The sequence below is a fragment of the Haliotis rufescens genome, unplaced genomic scaffold, assembly GCF_023055435.1.
Source record: "Haliotis rufescens isolate VD_foot unplaced genomic scaffold, xgHalRufe1.0.p SCAF_1, whole genome shotgun sequence".
Taxonomy (NCBI): Eukaryota; Metazoa; Mollusca; class Gastropoda; order Lepetellida; family Haliotidae; genus Haliotis; species Haliotis rufescens.
Genome location: NW_025963779.1, coordinates 92,609,417 through 92,625,550, shown reverse-complemented (window position 1 = coordinate 92,625,550; position 16,134 = coordinate 92,609,417).

Sequence of the window (16,134 nt, the reverse complement as noted above, 5' to 3'; positions counted from 1 at the left end):
TCCAAACCTCCTGAAAAATCCACTCAAAGAGATATATCGCTGAGCCATTTAAATGTACCACTGAATCCCTGTCTCAAAGATTAACCATGATCATCACCACAATCAAGGAAGAATTTTCTTTATATTCACAGAAAGTTTTTGAGACAAGTACAATCATTACCATGTGGATTATCAAAACCTCTAAGGATTTTCTTGATTTTTATAGATGATTCAACAATGTACACCACCATTCCTCAGGACAAACTCGAGAGAACACTTCATTCCTTTATCCATGGTGTTATATTGCAGTGTAATGTGTTGTTAAACAATGGTTGTAACTGTATTACATTGTTTCTGTTGAGATTCAGGAGAAGATCACTGCATTGTACGTGGACAATGATTAGTTGTCAGGAATGTAGTACTACTTAATGCAAGCAGTTGTGAGGAAGTTATTATAGTTAGATGCTCAAATGATCTATAACCTTCCGGAATAGCATGGGTGGATATCAAGCGCTTTTGAAACATGTGGAATATTCTGTGCTGTTCTATTGACACTGGGCTGGTCAAGCACTGTGTGGAAAGTGCTGGAAGCTGGTTAGACTATGTAAGCGGAGTGGAGCGGGCGCGTCCATGTCTCATCTCACATTTAATCTCACACTTCATCTGACATTCAATCAAGACCAGCTTTCGGGTGAAGATCTCTTTTCACTCTTTTCACAGCCTGGGCTTATCTCGGAAGCTTGACGACTGTTTGACACTGTCATTGCCATTACTCTCTCATTATATACGGTACTACTACTGTACTATCTATTGTAATACCACTCTTTTGTGTACTGCCATTGTAAATGCTGTGCAGTTATTTGTATTGATTTGAAACCTAGTTAATATTGTTATACAACTGATTATATACTATTTGCTGGCTGTTTGTTTGTTTCACACTTAATTCTTTTACGTACAGATTTCTGTGTGACCTCAACTGTCCAATACTCAGGGTAACATCAGGTTACCATATTCAACGTCTTTTGGTATGACTTCGCCAGGGGAACGAACCGACCGACCTCCCTATCTACATGCAGACGCTCTATCCACTACGCTACGGAGGCTATATCTGCAGAACGTGTATTAGAGACCTAAGCCAGTCGTTAAAGAGCAGGTGATGTATGCAAGGCACGCGTTAATCTGAGAAGCGGGTCTTTTTGTCAGCTTCACGTCGAGAGCTTAACATGGGGAATTCAGGATCGAATATTCCTTAAGACTTTAATAGAATAATAGTGACAATTGAAGAAATACTCTGTGATCAACAATCACATAGCGAAAAGCGTCTGAAGACCGTGCGACAAGATATTACTCGTATCGGCGCCTTGTCCACAGTAACAATGGGGTAGAATGACATTAGCAAGCAATGGGTTCTCGACCTCTGAATATGTACAACCTAACGCTTTGTTTAAAAGGGCAACATTTGCACCTTGCCCCGTTCCAATCAGGCTCACGCAACATAATCATGCAATATAAATTGGCTACTCAAGCGTTTCAGCATGCACTATATGCCATCACAACTACTTGTCCCTCGTCCGGCTGTCGCCATGGCGCTGAAACACGTGACCCCTACATTTACAGCTGTAACAGGGACGTGTAGGTCATGTAAAAAGGTGCTATTACAAACACCGTCATGGTGAACTTCTTTTCAGCAACGTCACTCTATTGTGTCACGCTGATTGGTTTGTTCACGCCAGTTGTTGCATTGCTGTCACTATTTCCTCATCAACGTGACGTGATATCAACGCATTGTCGTAAATAATTGGAAAGGGAAAATACAGTTTGTTCTGCATTTTCTCATTAAATAGACTATGGGTTATTTAGAAAAAAACCTACTCGCAACTCGTAATAACCGATTATTTATCACTCGAGAAATGTTGCTGAATGTCTTACATAATGAAGGTTAACTCCTTCGGGACAAACGAATTCCTCGTAGCCCGAACGTTTTTCTGTAAATCGTCCGGAAACAATTTCTCTACACTTGTCATCAGAATAGTAATGTATTATGAGGTTTTCTTGAAATAATATATAATAGAACAAGCTTATCCTTTCGAACACGTGGTAGATTGACATGACACTTATGGGGAAGCTAGGGAATGGTAAAAAGGTACTGATAACAGTATAATTGCGCGAGTTCTCCGGTAAAAATGTTCTGTGGAAACATAGATAATTGACAAAGATTACAAAGATTGTATGAAACATTGCAGATTATAACCAAGTGCGTACATCGAGTCAGACCCGTGAAGATCCGGGGTAGAATAGGTTTTCAGCAATCCCTGCTTGGCGTAAAAGGCGATTAACGGGATCGGGTGGTCAGGCTTGCTGATTTGTTTGATGCATGTCATCGTATCCCAGTTACGTGGATCAATGCTCATGATGTCAATCACTGGATTGTCTGGTACAGAATCGATTATTACATACATAAAGCTTGAATAGAGCTGAGTGCGGCATTAAACAACAATCAAACATACAAACATGCTAAATACTGTCTGTCTGTCAGGGGCGGTCGGGTAGCCTAGGGATTAAAGCGTTCGTTCGTCACGCCGAAGACCCGGGTTCGATTCCCGACATGGGTACAATGTGTGAAGCCCATTTCTGGTGTCCCCCGCCGTGATATTGCTGGAATATTGCTAAAAGCGGCGTAAAATCAAACTCAGTCACTGTCTGTCTGTCTGTCTGTCTGTCAGAATAGCAAAAAATACTCCTTCAATCGTCGAAAGTTGTCCCCAGCGCCATATACTACGCCAGTCTAGTTCGGCTTATCACCGGTAGACGGCAGCTTCCCGTGGTGTGCCGCCGCTATGAGGCGCTGCTGGAGTTTCCCCTCCAGGTTACACACAACCAAATGTTTTCCCATAGACTTCTATAGTAACGTTATGCTTTTTTTCAAAAATAATTAAGCCTTCAACAGTTGTTACCTGTACATGTGTGCAGAGTTTGGCCTTAAAGCAGCAATAAAAAAAAAAAAAAATACTAGCTCAGCAAGCTACTTTTCCGAGTACAGGAAGCTAAACACACCACCCCCAGTTCCGCACCAAATGTCACCTACTTGAAAATATTTGTGGTCACATTCTGCATAAGTCATCATGTTGAAAAAGACAGTACTAAATATAGAAAGAGATGGTCAGTTTTAATTACTGGATGGATGTACATTTAAAAGACATAAAAATCTTACACAATATCATCCAATCGCAGCCTACAGATATCTCGCAATCTGGGCTGAATACACAGTCATAGCTGGTTCTGATTTAGTGCAGTAGAACCTCCAGTGTTCTGACCTGGGCAGCTGGATGTTGAGGTACAGCTGTTGTCTATGCAAAACACACCCCCCTCTCCACGTAGCTGATAGATTCAAGGAAAGGGAAAAGCCAGTTCTGTTTGGTATCAGATGCGTTGCAGGAGATGCCAGTGGGTGTTGAATACAACACCAGACTGCCTTTGCTGTTGGGTTTTACTCCCTTAGCCGTCTCCATGAATTGTACAGCTGCAAGGCAGCGAGATCTGGAATGAGAGTTTTCCTTTTCCTAGAAGTGCAACTAAGCAAGGTTGAAGAGCCCCTCCCTTCCCGGAATGGTTTGTTTAGAGGCGCCAGATGCGGCCTTTCGTCCTTTCTCAATGACAGTAAGTCTGCAACGTGAAGGCAAGGAGCTGGAATTTACTGTCATAGGCTATTTGAGGAACACACCTTTGGGGTAGTTTATAGACCACGCCAGCTTTAACAGTCTTGGACAGGTCACAGTTGAATAGACGCAGTTGTAAATTTTTCAAAATGACTTCATGTTATGTAATTACATACCTTCTGCAAGAAAGGGGTACTTTATCTTTATCTCTACAATGCGAGGCACAAGTAGTTATTTTCAGTAAAGGAGGCACATGATTAATGTTTTAGACCCCACTCCTGAAAATCAAAATCAAATGGTTGCTTTCTTAGGGGATATTGCAAAGCGTCCTTGACCCCGGTGTGCTGAAATAAGTTGGAGACGGTAATTCGCTGAACCACAGCCACTTGGGATGCCAGTTCTGGGACCCTTGACTTCTATTCCATCTGATGGCCACAGGCGAGGTTCGCCAGTATCCAGCAAGTTGATCGTAACTCCCATACTTTAACACAGGTTTACAATAGTCGTAGCACTAAGATCGCTTTGGGCAAGTGGGCCCTGGTTTGGTTACCAGGTGGGGGATCACTGGATTGGAGGGAATCGCCTGGATGTGTAACGTCTTGATTTAAACCTTCCGCTCTAATCTCCAGTGTACGTATTAACGTTGTAGTCGAGACATACAGTAAACTACGTTTATAACGAAGACGCTTATAACGAGCTGACGGATATAACGAATATATTTTTTGGTCCCGACCATTTGCTGTTTATACATGTATATATATGCTTAAAACGAACTATTTTTATATCGAACTTAAATCAGTGGGCCTTTTGATTTCGTTATAACCGTAGTTTACTGTACTTGAAATATTGCTTTTTCTGTGATTTGTGTTTGATTTTTTTGGCGGCCGTTGTTATTCATGGGTGATGTATTTGTTCTGGTTTTCGTTTAAATTGTTATTATCCATATTGTGTCACAGGGATGTGACATACATGATTTTAAGTCAGAAGCTTATATAATGGCTTAATTGTTAAATTAAATGACTAATCGTTTTGACTTGACAAATGCCCACTTCTGATTTCTTTACGGGTTTTGTTTCTATCCACGGCACTGGTGTATTCGCCGTCGGTATGTCCATTGATGGGACAAGTAGGGGTGCTGTAGGGATCGATGTGGTAGAGACCGTTCGAATTCAGCAAGTTCTGACGATGCTTGTTTTAGTCCTAAACAATGCAAAGTAAGGGTAAGATATATGGATGAACAACTTGCTTGATAACGGTGTTAGAACCTACACCGAAACGTTCCTAATTGTAATAAAGAAGATGTGCATCTACATATCTTATCCTTACTTAGTACTCAAACAACTAAATGCCTCTTAGAAGCTACACAATACAGTTCTGTCCCCCAAACACGATCATTCGTTCATCGAAACACTTCTACTGCTGACACTTTTTTTATTTCGCTTCATAAATTATTCCTTTCAGGAAGTGAGGATCGATCTTCGGGCCTGTGTGTAAAATTCTGTCATATTCTCAAGAGGCATATATTCTGTCGATATTTAATCAACTGCAGAGAACTGACGTCATAAGCCACTTTATTTAACATCATTAAGTGGGTTCTTGGTTCACTGTTTAGCTGCTATTGCAATGTAGACAAAATTTACAGACGATAGAACACATCGACCAGGTTCCATCTGAAGCGAACGTAATACTAACGTCTTCCCCTGGGGGATGTTGCAGTAGTAGATTGCTGACATCGGGGACATTACAGCTCTTGTCTGAATGTCGTGTTGGTAACATCTGGAAACAAATCCCTGTCGGTTGAAGGTGAGTTGATGACCAATATTAAAGTAATATATTGAAGGTGGGTTAATGACAATGTTAAACTAAAATATTGAGGGTGAGTTAATGACCATTATCAGCATAATACATTACCGATGAGTTAATGAACAATACTATAATAGATTGCCCATAATAACACGGTTGATAACTCATGATAAAGTCGGAATCGTACAATCGACTCGCTCTATGCAGATATTTCTATTGGATATGGAAAGGGTTGTGTCCCTTTATATATACATTATTATCATTATGAACAGATTAAAATAAAAAAATGCAGCAAAGAGGGTTTGGTTGATCCTGGCAGTCAGGCCGGTTAGGCTCATCATCAGCTCAGGGCTCTTGCCCCCTCTACACGCAGCCCAGACAGCGAATGGGACTTCTCCCAGGAAGCGCTACCTAGTCAAACCCACCCAGAACTTTTCGGAGAATGTGAAGACTCCCCGACACTGCAGCCTTCTGCATTACCCAGATTGTCAGAAGGGTTGTATTCCTGGTAGCAAACCCGGACACTCTCCCAATGTCAGTCAACAGATTGGGAGGTACCAAACCTAAGGCACCGAGAACAATGGGGAGTCGGACAACTTGGTACTTGGGATGCAAGCGTGAGATTTCGAAAGCGAGGTTCGCATATTTGCCATGTTTTTCCTGAATCTTGTCAATCACATTACTGTCAGAAGGGACAGAAAATTCAATGATATAAATGATTTCATTGGATTTATCAAAAAGGACAAGATCAGGTGTGTTGGCCTTGACACGTCTGAGGCTGTATACGGGCCTATTCCAAAGAATTTTGTATTTATCATTTTCCATGACGCCCTCTACATATTCCGGTTCGTACCATGGATGGACCTCTGTGTCAAAACCACAAGCATGGCGAAGACGGTAATCAGATGATCGAGCAGCTCCATCATGTCGCTTAAGATTCTATTTTTTGTATTATTATCATCATCATCATCATCATTATTTTACATTTTAATTTGTTTGAACGTATGAGTTTAAAGTGAACCATTGCCTTGAACCTATCGACTTCACTGGTCCTTAACTTTAAACGTATCGACTTCAACATATACTTAACCTTGATCGTATGTACTTCAACAGGACCGAGTTGTATAAAACATTCATTAACTAATGGCTACATTAGGCCCTAAAGACACACTGAATTCTTAATGCATCACTAGTTAACGGCATCATTAAAATCGATTGTTTGAAAAGTTTATTAGCATATTATTATTCAATGACGCCTTAATGTAAATAATTTCATTACCTTTCATTATATTCGGGGTTTCATCTTAATATGTCCCACAATTCCCTGATCTAAACACACACGCGGTACTTCCGGTCATCTGTCAAAATGGCATCGTATCCACCTAAACCTATGAATAGAAGCAAGGCGTTTGACAGCTACGAAATTCAGCTATCAGTACGTTGTGCAGCAAGGTTACCTAAGAAAGAAAGAAAGGCTTTTTGGGAAGACATAACATTTAAAGTTAACGCTCTCGGTGCTTGTCAGCGTCCCACAAAATAATTAAAAACAAAATGGACGAAGATGCACCAGAGGGCCAACACAGAATTTAGCAACAGACAGCTGGACATAAAGAAGACCAGTGGAGGACCAGGTATTGCCCCACTGTCCACGACGAGTGAAAAGATCGTCGGCATTTACAAGGAATGTCCCAGTGTCACTGGACTGACGAGCATAGAATTAGACGATCTCGTGATGCAAATGAGTATGTTGCCTGTATTCAATAAAGTATCGTTACATAAACTGTTTAACGTTTCAAATACATTTTGCATGGTACAAAGAAATAGTAGCCTTTTACACGTTAACCAAGGCCATCGGGAATCCGACATTGCACATGATTTGATGTCATTATGAAGTGGAGAAGTAAAATAATTATAAAATAAACCAAGCTTTTACATAACTCTTTCAGTGAAACTGCCGCTTGTGATAAAATACACAGTGCACAATTACATTTGTAATGATATTCCTTATACGATCTTACGAATCGTATATTCCTTGTGATCAATTGAAAAACAACAATGAATGAAGGTGTCAGTGTCGAATGATTTTGTGTAAACGGATATTACCAACAGTAAGTCAGCAAACTGGAAGATCCACTGACTGCTACATTCCTTATACATTAGACATAGACATAGACATATACATAGACATACATATTATATTTATGTGTCACATGTTCTATATGTGTACACATTAGACATAAAAACTTGCGTAAATACATATAACATCAGGCCATGAAAGCACGATGAGACACAATTGACAATGAAAAACATTATTTATATAAAAGAATTATAATAAAAATGTTACAGTTTGCGGAATATGTTTTCTAATCATGCAACCTCTAAAGCTCAACACAAATCAACTGTTACTGACTGTATGACTTATTTAAAATACTTTAAAAAGCATAGTCTGGAATCGAAGTCGCCAGTTTGAAACTGGTACCGCTTAGAAAGCAGCCTTCTTAGTGGCTAACGTTAACTTCCTGTAAGTCATTTCATTGGTCGGTCATAGTTCGCGAAAAGTTGTTCTGACGTGACCTGTATTGGGATGTCATCGGCGATTGCGAGAACTTGTATCTGACTTTAATGAGATTGAGGTAATCAGACATTCCCAATAACGAACATGGCCACCACGAGCACCAAGGCACGCGCAGACCCGCCATCATACCCATGACGTCAGCCGTCTGATGCCTCTTATCCCCAAGTGCGGCTACCAGCTGCTGACAGTCCCGTGGTGGAGTCTCGTCTACTGCTAGTCTGTCTTTACGCGTTTAGCCATGTCTCACTGCTGCAGGTGCATCGTTGTGTGTCTCAGATCCTCAGTTTGCAGTGTTGGGGCGACTGTTTCTAGTCTTGTAATGTTCATAACGTTTGTAAGTATTGCGTCAAATTCAATATTCAAGGGTATACTTTCTTTTGCCCGGCAATGTATTTCAGACATTGTATTGCTTTGTATGGCGGTAAACCTCGCCATGTGTATTTCAAAATAATTTATTTATTGTTCATTGATCTTGTGTTATTTCCCAATTTAGTTCTTTGATTTCTGTGTTCAACTTCGCGTTTCAGCTTGGGAATCAGCACTTAACACTGGTTGTGATTAAAGTGGAACGCTGCAAGTTAAGGAGCCGACTTGATTGATCTTCTGATGTGTCCGCGTCCGGCAATAGAATTGAGACATTGTAGCGTGCTATACAAACCATGGAGGAATACATTAATGTTACAAATGTAATTCAGACAGAAAAGGGGCGATGAGGTAGCCTACTGGGTTAAAGCGTTCGCCCCACACGCCGAAGAACCGGGTTCGATTCCCCATATGGGTACAATATGTGAAGCCCATTTCCGGTAGCCCCCGACGTGATATTGCTCGAATATTGCTAAAAGCGGCGTAAAACCATACTCACTCACTCAGACAAAGGAGTTACAGGGTACGTACTTAATTTTCCCGGGCGAAGTCGTCATAAGGTTCATCCAGAATTTAACAATATATGGACCACATATACGGTTTTGTGAGTGAAGTTGGATGTTAAGCTTCACGACGAAATGTCAGGACGAAACTATCTTTGAGATAAGTACTCTGACCCCAATGCGTGTCTACACCTCTATGCCACAGTTGTACACCCTCGTGTCACCTCGTTACAGTATACGGTGTTGAAGCATGGGGGTAGCGACAGTCTCAACTTACGATTTCTTTGTGAAACAGGCCCGTGACCGGCTCAGCACGCCCCCTATCGGCTGGGGTATATCTGTCGTATACAACCCTTTATATTTTCACAGTCAATCGACAACGCTGTTTCTTGAATTGTAGGGCGTTATCGATTGTGACCTTAACCCATGGAATCTGATCCAACATTTTAAATAATAAATTGTAATGTTCTCCAGCTATCAACATTGTTCTTGATTCGACGTCTGTGTATGCCCACTGGAACACTTCTACCCTGCTGTTTACTCCTACCCCTGCAGTTCACCCCTACCCCTGCTGTTTACTCCTACCCCTGCTGTTTACAACGTTCACAATGATGACGTATACCCTGAAGCACGCAGTCGTACTCCAGTTTGCCCTGGTAAGTCGTACTTGTCGTACTCGTTGCTCCATTTTCCAGTCGCCATTTTGTTGTACGGTGACGTTCGCCTCTCTTTCTGCACACGGAATCAACATCGAAGTCGTTTACTTTTCATGTTTTAGTTTACATTTCTTTGATATCGTTGTGATTATAATGTTCATATATCGTAATTTATTGTTTATTATTAATATCAAGTCAATACAGTTCATCAGTAGTGGGACGCTATTGGATGTACAATATTCATTATTGTCCCTATATACCTTAATTGCAGTACCTGTGTGTTGTGTATTCACCTGCAGCCTCCCTATGACAACATGCCAAGGAGTTTCTTTCACAAGGAATCAGTTCTGGTATCAGGCCTCTGTTTTCACTCTCAACGATATAGCACCTTTTTCCTTTGACATTCTTGTTATTGATTTGAAAAATCCTGTATTTGAAAGTCAACGGCCCACATATGTCTTTGTTCATTCACTGCACAACATTACCATTTGTGGCAGAGAGAGTTCATTGCCACGTTGACGGAAAGGCATTTACTCTTTCGGCGAGTGACATATTTGATTTCAAAGTGACCACATTAGTTTCTACCCAGTTAGGACGTCTACAACAAGACTCAATGATACATCGTGCATCAATCTGACACAGCTAATTAAAGCCCCAGTTCTAGTTAGTTTCTTCTGATATGGGTTTCATGTAGTCCACTTGTACAGCCACAATGTCGTCAACAAATACACTTCCTACAATGGTGTCGTTCGGGATGCTATTCCCCTGATGGTTCGTTGGCCTTGGATCGACAGTGACAACTGACGTTTGGGTGAACTGTGTACTGTGTATTGGGACTGGGGTTTTCGGATATGCTGTAAGGCAGATAGGGGATTTGTGGCATTACGTCTCGGGATAAAAGGGAACACCCACCTTCTACCTTACTCTAATTTTACACTAGGTTAACTAGTAAACAGGACGTCAAGTATCCCTTCCTGATATCACATTTCACATGGTTTTACATGATCGCCGTTTTTATAAAAAAATAGTTATATATTTCTCATTGACAACTCTATACGGAATTAGTTCGTTGACTAAAACTCACATGTAATAATGTCTTGTAGTACGTTGACTTAAACTCACATGTAATAATGTCTTGTAGTACGTTGACTAAAACTCACATGTAATAATGTCTTGTAGTACGTTGACTTAAACTCACATGTAATAATGTCTTGTAGTACGTTGTCAACCATTAAGCTGTAAGCTGGGAACTGTTGCCAGCAATGCACTCTGGGTACATATTGTATAGTGTCAAATCCACTCGTATAACATATCGTAACAAGATGTCAACTCTCCATCAAGGCAAAGGAGAGAGTGAGAATTTCAGTTACATATCGACATGTCAGTTTGGTGTCGAGGATAGTTCAAATTGATGCAGGTCTTAAACACTTACAACTTTGGTGAAACCCACGAGCATGTGTATGTAGCTGACAAACCATGAAATATAATCAGAGCGAATGCCTAAGGGACGTCTAACACATCTAACTCCGGTGCTTTGACGATTGAACGTGACGAGACACAATCATTCCGCCTTCCACTAACAGTTTTTAGAGATGACACCGGGTGTTGATAAACCATTGTTCCCAGATGTGTAATAATGGTTCATATTTATCAACAGGAAATGGGTGTATTGCAGATTCTCTCCACGGCAGAAGGTAAGACCGAACGACTGGCGAGTGAATCAGTCTCACTGAGGACCACGTACCTCACATAGACTAACGGGCAGAAGAAACGCCACCAAACAATGTTCTGGTCTAAAACAAAACAGACGCAAAATTTAGTAACAGTTGATGTTTTATTATAAAACCATGTACTTAAAGTTCTGCAGACAGGTTTATCATGCTAGGTGCATTGTCCCGTATTTGATCACACCCGAAGAATCGACGTTGATCTCTTTTAAAGTCCCGTGCTACACACATGGCTCAGTATCGGATGTGACCCCCTCCAGCAACAATGAAGGCCCTAACACGACGTTGAACTGAGTACACGAGTCTCCTGACATCCTGATTAGGGATCCTACGCCATTCTTCCTGCAGGGCAATTGCCAAGGTATCCCTCGTCAATGGCGGCTGTTTACATTTCCAAGTTGGTCCCAGATGTGCTCTATGGACGACAGGTCCAGTGATCTGGCTTGCCACCGTAACGTTGTTGGCGTTCAGAAAGTCGCTAGTGAGTCGAGCTGTGTGAGGGGTGGCGTTGTCCTGCTGAAACAGCGTCCGTGGGTGTCGTTGCAGCAAAGACCGTACCACAGGCCGCAAAATTCATCAATGTAACGACGTGCAGTGATTTCCGTCCACGATGACCAGATCTGTCTTCCGGTCCCCGCAGATGCCAACACAGACTATGGCACTCTCCATAAGGTTCCACTTCTTGGAAAGCATAAACGTGCCGTCCGTTCACCACGTCGTCGGTAGATTCGAACCCGCCCATCAGACTTGAAGAGCTGGCGCCTACACTCGGCGCTGATGAGCACTCCTCGACAATTTCTCTGCTGCCACTGCTACACATACAGTCCTGGCCAATCTCAGTCTGTGACGTCGGTGTAGAAACGTTAACGTCATGCCCTTAAAAATTCGATAGGAACGGAGACCATACAGGCGGAGTTGTCTAGCAACGGTCCTTCTGCTGACTGGACGTCCAAGGCTGTTTGCGGATGATGGCGTCGCAGTTAGGTGACCTGTAAATACCGGTCTACTTGTGAGGTCGTGACCTTGGGTCTTCCACTCCTCGGCCTGTCTGCAGTACTGCCAGTTTGCCTGTGACGTGTGACAAGTCTGGCGATGGTGTACTGGAAGCAGCCCATGATCCTGGCAACGTACTCCAGCATCGCTCCCATTTGCAACATACCGGTGGCTCTCCCCCTCTGCTCTGCGGTGAGTCGAGGCATGTTCGTTGTTTTAAACGGTTTCATGTGATAAGAGAGTACGATTCTGCTCATGTTAACGTTTTATACCAGAATTTCATACGGGTGATTTTGTGCACATTTGCATTTTTTAGTGATTAAATTCATTTTCCTCGCAAATCACGTAAAGCACGTACACATGTTCACGGGGAATAGGTAAGTTGCATTCCAGCTATGTGTTCCCAACTGTGTTCGTGCTGTTTGGCAGATTTGTTGGAAATTGACGACCATTATTTATTTTGTGGCGTTTCTTTTGCAAGCTAGTTTATATAATTACACTCTACTTTATATACAGCTACTTGATATTTTCAATTGTGAATCCTCAACATAGATGATTGCCGACCCGAACAATACTTGGGTGTTCAGAGAGAGCAATGGTTTACGTTTTAGATTTAGAAATATACCGCTGTTGCATCAAGCCGGCCTAAATAGCGGGAGAACAGTGTGTTACTATTCCATAGTTGTCTGATGACACGATAGTCCTCAGTAAAAAGGTCACTCTCAATGCCACTCAGAGACACGATAGTCCTCAGTAACATGGTCACTCTCAGCGCCACTCAGAGACACGATAGTCCTCAGTAACATGGTCACTCTCAGTGCCACTCAGAGACACGATAGTCCTTAGTAACATGGTCACTCTCAGTGCCACTCAGAGACACGATAGTCCTCAGTAACATGGTCACTCTCAGTGCCACTCAGAGACACGATAGTCCTCATTATTAGGTCACTCTCAGCGCCACTCAGAGATCCAGTGTTGTCTGAACCGCACCAAAATATAACAACGAGAGGTTAGACTCCTTGGATCAATGATCACACTGTCAGCACCGCTGATAAAATTGTAAACTAATGTTTCTTGTCACATATTTATGATGTTACCTTCTTTATATTTAATACAGGTGTTGTTAGCGACAAGAGCGGGCGGTTGTTTCTATTGTCCTTCCTTCCCACTCACGACAGTAGCGGCAACATTCTACTGGTACTGTCAGCGCACAGTGATGCCAGCGTGCAGGTAGACAACCAGTTCTACAACATATCGCTCACTTATCACATAGCACAGAATGATTCAGTGAGCGTCAGTCTCAGCCCCCAGCTCAGGTACCGTAACCATCTGGAAATAGAACGGAAAGCTGTGATTGTCAACTCCAGTGCTGAAATTGTGGTGCATGTGTTTAACATCGGTAACATAACGTCTGATGGTTATATAGCCTTACCGGTGGAAGCCCTGTCGAGGCGGTATCTTATTGCTTCTTTTGATAAACCTTCATCATTTTTCAGTATGTTCAGCAACTCAAAACCTGCTGTGTCAGCATTTACAATAGCTGCTCTAGAAAATGACACAACTGTGACCATCAAGTTCAAACACTCTCTTTCTTCATGTGGAATACGGCCCGGATCTACCTCTGTTCTGGGTTCGTTTCTAAACCAATTTACGTTTTCCTTTCCCCAAGCATCGGTCAAAGAAGATGCTATAGGAAATGAAGTTACCATGACAATCAACAAGTATGATGTTATAGGAACCAACTGCACTGTGGACCCTACCGGAACTATCATCACAAGCAGTAAGCCAGTCAGCGTGGTGTCGGGTGGTGTGTGCAGCTACGTGCCACACCCCATGATGCCCGAGTGCGACCACATGGAGGACATGATGATACCATCAGAGCTCTTTGGGAGCCATTTTGTCTTTCATGAACTCGGAGGTCGCCCGTCAGGGGCCATCTACAGAATCATCGCCAATGAAAACAACACGTCTATAACCTCCACACTGGGACATGGGGGGACGCTACAGGAGACTCAGGCAGCTGACATCAACATCAAGGAGACGGGACCCATGTGTTTGAGCACCAGCAAACCCGTCTTGGTTGTCCTGTTCTCAAAGGGAAGCCATGCTGACATCCCGGAGAAGTTTGGAGGACCCTTCATGACGGTTGTTACTCCAACTGAGAGGTTCTCGTCCATGCCAATCCATCTACCACATCTCTGGAACATTAGCTTCATGAAGACAAGGATGACACCGTATGTTACAGTCATTCAGAAACAGGAATGCAAAGATAATTATGACATGTTTGATGAGGTTCGGGTTATTCCGAAGTGCGAGTATGCTGTAGCGACCCTGAAGCTGACGAGACCCTATGAACAGTTAGTATTGATGCCTGAGATGAAATATGGTGCCGTCGTTTATGGATTTGGCTCCGGAGAGGGATTTGGGTTTTCATCAGGAATTTCCATGACAAATAACACGTCTGGTAAGGCATACTTGTTGTTTCACAATAAACACAATAGGGCAGGTCTGTTTCGCAAATAATAAAAAGCAATTATTGTCATATTGCAGTCAGGTTCAAAGATAGCAGATATAAAGTTTTTCCAACCAGAACATTGTTGGTCATAAATTATATTTGCTCCAAAAGAAGGAAGAAGCTGATCTCTGAGATATATGATTCCACAAGGAATGCCTAGCTGTCTTGTTCGCGGAATATTTGATTTTAATTGTCTTTTGGACAGTATTGACGAGATTCTGTAGTGTATAAAAATAAGGAAATGTATAATAATTTTGGGGTATGTAGAGTTTTCGTATGTAAAAGTAAAAAACAAAATAGATATCTAGTGAAATGTGTTATTGGGAGAGCGTTACAGGCATGTTCTGTCGTCTGTTCGTCTCCCAGAGCTGCAGGGGACGAAGTTCTGCGACAGCTTCCCGTGTCTGAACGACGGCGTGTGTCGTGAGGGCTGCCCCTACACCTGTGTCTGCATGGACGGCTTCCAGGGACGACAGTGTCAACAGCGTGGGTACACACATCTACCACATACATGTACACGTTGCTTCATGCGTGCAGCTCTATGTAGTTGGTTGATCGACTGCAACTAGATCTCAGTACTTATACACATGCGGCATTTGTTCTCGGCAGGAGTTGATCTGACAATGTGAAGCAAATGGAACGGGTACTGGATGATGTAACAATATTGATAAACATTGTATGCGTTGTGGACTAGGAAATTCTGTAGCGATCATACAGGTGTATCAACATACAAACTCTCCCATGCTACATACAGTACCTATTGTAAAATCCATGCGATAAGCGACTATGAAATTGAGCCAATGTAGTCACATTTAAGAAGCAGAAGAGTGAGTGAGTGAGTATGGTTTTACACCGCTTTCAGCAATATTTCAGCAGTAATATCACGGCCTTCAAACAAGAACAAGACGAAGTCAATGAAGTGTACTTCCATATAGATACCTACATAATCTTCGGCAGTAGTAGGCACCTGCTGTGGTTTCTGTTTGTATTGTTTGTGATGCCTATGATACAGAAAACATAATGTCAGAAATTCCTTTCAATATGTCAATGTTTCTGTAACATACAACTAAGTTGAGAAGGCTGGACATGACAAACGATGCAGTTGAAATACTAACAACACAACTGTTTATCTGTTTCAGAGAAGAATAACACTTTAGATCCCCTGTTCAAAGGTCAGTTGAAATATGTTAGCTTCATGAACAATTTACCATTTGTGTATAATATGTTGTTTGTGCACAGACTGTGACATAGATACTTCGCCTTTACACTCAAACCGTTGAAGGGAGAGTTGGGGGCCAGATGGCCTAAGGAGCACAGTTTGCGACCTCAGTTGTCCCACATGATTGGGATTAGTCGCATATCAG